The sequence below is a fragment of the Homarus americanus genome, unplaced genomic scaffold (genome assembly GCF_018991925.1).
Source record: "Homarus americanus isolate GMGI-L3 unplaced genomic scaffold, GMGI_Hamer_2.0 scaffold3532, whole genome shotgun sequence".
Taxonomy (NCBI): Eukaryota; Metazoa; Arthropoda; class Malacostraca; order Decapoda; family Nephropidae; genus Homarus; species Homarus americanus.
The window spans coordinates 25,001-28,168 of record NW_024747567.1 but is presented as its reverse complement, the minus strand read 5'-3'; positions in this window follow the sequence as shown (position 1 = coordinate 28,168).

The following is a 3,168-nucleotide window of genomic DNA, read 5'->3' as shown; positions in this document are numbered from 1 at the left end:
ATAGCCAATATATGTAGATAATTTTACCTAATTGTTAAATTTAGAGATTTTGTGGATAATTAATTTATATTGAATGCAACTATTGGAGGCAGAAGTTAACATTGGAAAAAATAAGTACCCAAAATGTAGTAACTTATACAATCAATATCATTATATTATAGGTGTATTATATCATTAATATATGGGTATAATTATAGACAAACTTACATATAAAGACACATATGATCAATGTTCTCAATATATGAATCACACACATTATATATTTTGTAAACAACCAACACCTTATTTAAGCAACAAACACAGTATTCACCATCAGAGTGGGAGACGGGCGGATGAAAGTAAACAGAAACAAGCCAAACAACTTACCATCCACCGTGTCATCATAAACAAACAACAAACATCAGCACAAACAAGGTAAAACAATAATTAAGTTATCTTCAACAGGTAACTTCCATCACTGGCTGAAGAGACACAAAACTTTACAAATAATCCTAAAGTCATATTAAGATCATTAACTTTCGGCTCAGTAAGTTAATGTTAGGTGAGCCCTGTGTTGCTGTAGCTATACTGTTGACCTAACTCAGGTATTAACACCTTCTGTTAACAGGAATATAACATGAATGGCTTCTGTTAATTTTACCTGGTTATTACTGTTATGAGAATATTCCTGTTAACAGTGATAAATATACCTCCATTTACAATCTATTTAGTAAAGAGTAATACATATACCTTCATTTACATGTTAACAATGCCTAAATAAAGACAACAATGTTAATATTATAATAATTTACATTAACAACAAGACAATATTACCAGAGTTGAATGTCACTCTCAAACACTCAGGCTTAATGTAACTACCAGTCCAGATGTTGCCACTCCACACTATTACTACTCCAGACTGTTGCCACTCCACACTGTTACTACTCCAGACTGTTGCCACTCCACACTGTTACTACTCCAGACTGTTGCCACTCCACACTGTTACTACTCCAGACTGTTACCACTCCACACTATTACTACTCCAGACTGTTGCCACTCCCAACTGTTGCTATTCCAGACTATTGCCACTCCACACTGTTACTACTCCAGACTGTTGCCACTCCACACTGTTACTACTCCAGACTGTTGCCACTCCACACTGCTACTACTCCAGACTGTTGCCACTCCACACTGCTACTACTCCAGACTGTTGCCACTCCCAACTGTTGCTACTCCAGACTATTGCCACTTCACACTATTACTACCCTTCACTATTACTACTCTAGACTATTACTATGCAAAGGCCTGGGACTTAGGGATAGAAATCCCTTACCAGACCAATCAGTCTTAATAAAGGAAAGTCAAGGACCATGGTTTTCTGAGGAATAACAAACAACCGTTTGAGATGGACATCTCTTTACAATAAAAAAAAATAACACAAAACTCTAACACCACTCAACAAACATCAAGTAACAATTACGGGAGTCAAACAATTAATGCAGTAAACAGTTAATGGAGTCAAACAATTAATGGGGGTCGACAACTGATAGAATCAAACAATGAAAGGGAGTCAGCAATTAAAGGAATCAACAACAAAAGAATCAAACAATGAACAGATATTTCCTACGGCAGTGGCCCTGGGGGAAGGTTCTGGAACACGGTGATCCACACTCAGGGTAGGGAAGCGTCCATTCAACTCCACACTCGAGCGACTGTGGCAGATGTCTTGAAATGGCAGGAGAACACAGGGGCACAGACTCACAGACGGAGGAGATGAACTGACGGTCGTGGTATGCCGTAGTGGTAGATGACCAGAGAATTGACAGTCTATAGGTGAAGGTCTGGGGACACAGCCCACGAGTCCAGGACTTATGATGAGATCACAGCCAGAATTTGAGGAACAGCTGGGTAACTAGATAGTGACTGTATGGCTGTTGGGGTGAATCTGCCGGTGACACAGGTAGCCGCTGCCGTTCTCACCTCAGTCCAACCCCCCTAAGTGTTGGTCGCACCAGCAAATGAGAGAGTTAGCAGCGGTAATGAGCAGGGAGATCGTTTCCGCCCTTACATAACATTACATATTGTTACTACCATAGATTGTTAGTTGATTACTACTTACACTCTGATGCCAATCAGACTGAGCTACATACTGTAACTCTCAGAGGACTTTGCCACAAAACTCCCGGGCCCCAGGCCAGACATACTTGCTACAAAGGCCTCATGAGAAATTCCTTCACTACCAGTCTGAGCAAAGTGGAGTTAACCTGACACAGAGATGTAATAAGGTCGGGGTCTGATTTATCGTCGAGATTTTTTTGATGATCTTCTGGAAGCGGTGAACAGCTGCGCCAGGGCTCTGGTCACAACAGTTTTGCCAGCTGTGCAGTTGCCATCCCCGTACAAAGTTCCATCTCCCCACTGCAGGGAATTGATTTCCCAGGATCCCCCAGGCTTCTCCAGGTCCCACCACACTGGCCAGCCTGTCAGGAATTGAAATTTTGGTTATTTTTAACGATGCAACTTTTTCTTGAGATCATAGATACAAGCCTTAGCTAATTTTGTCTTCAGTTTCTTAACTTTACCCTCGTAACTGACTGACTAATTTAACCTAATCTAACCTAACTCACTAATCTAATCTAACATGAACTAACCTAGCATTAGTTAGCTAACCTAACTCACCAAATCTCATCTAATATGAACCCCAACCTAACATAAGTTAAGCTAACCTAATCAAACGGAAACCTAAAGCTAACCTAGCAACCAACTAACCCCTCAATGTAGCATTAGGAATTGATTTAAGCCTCCAGGTAAAATAAGCTGGTGGCGAAGAATCTTTATGCAGTTCCTGTTTTCCTTTAATACAACCATTGTCGTACCATCCTCCTAGAACCCACATCCAGGGGTACCTCGCCCTTATGTCAGGACGAATGACGGGACGACCAGAGATGCGTGAGCAGTAATAACACACTGACGGTCGACGGGTTATGCTGGACGAACAGAGATGCTCCGGTAACATACAATGTGGCTGAGGCCTTGAGCAATGACTTTGGGTTATCATGTTTTATGTTACGGCCCAGCCATTGTGTTGCCCAGGTCTTCTGACGGTACACCTCTCACCCAGCAAATAATGACTATCTGTCTGTCTTGTTTGAATGAGTTTACACAAACCAATATAACAACAATAACAAG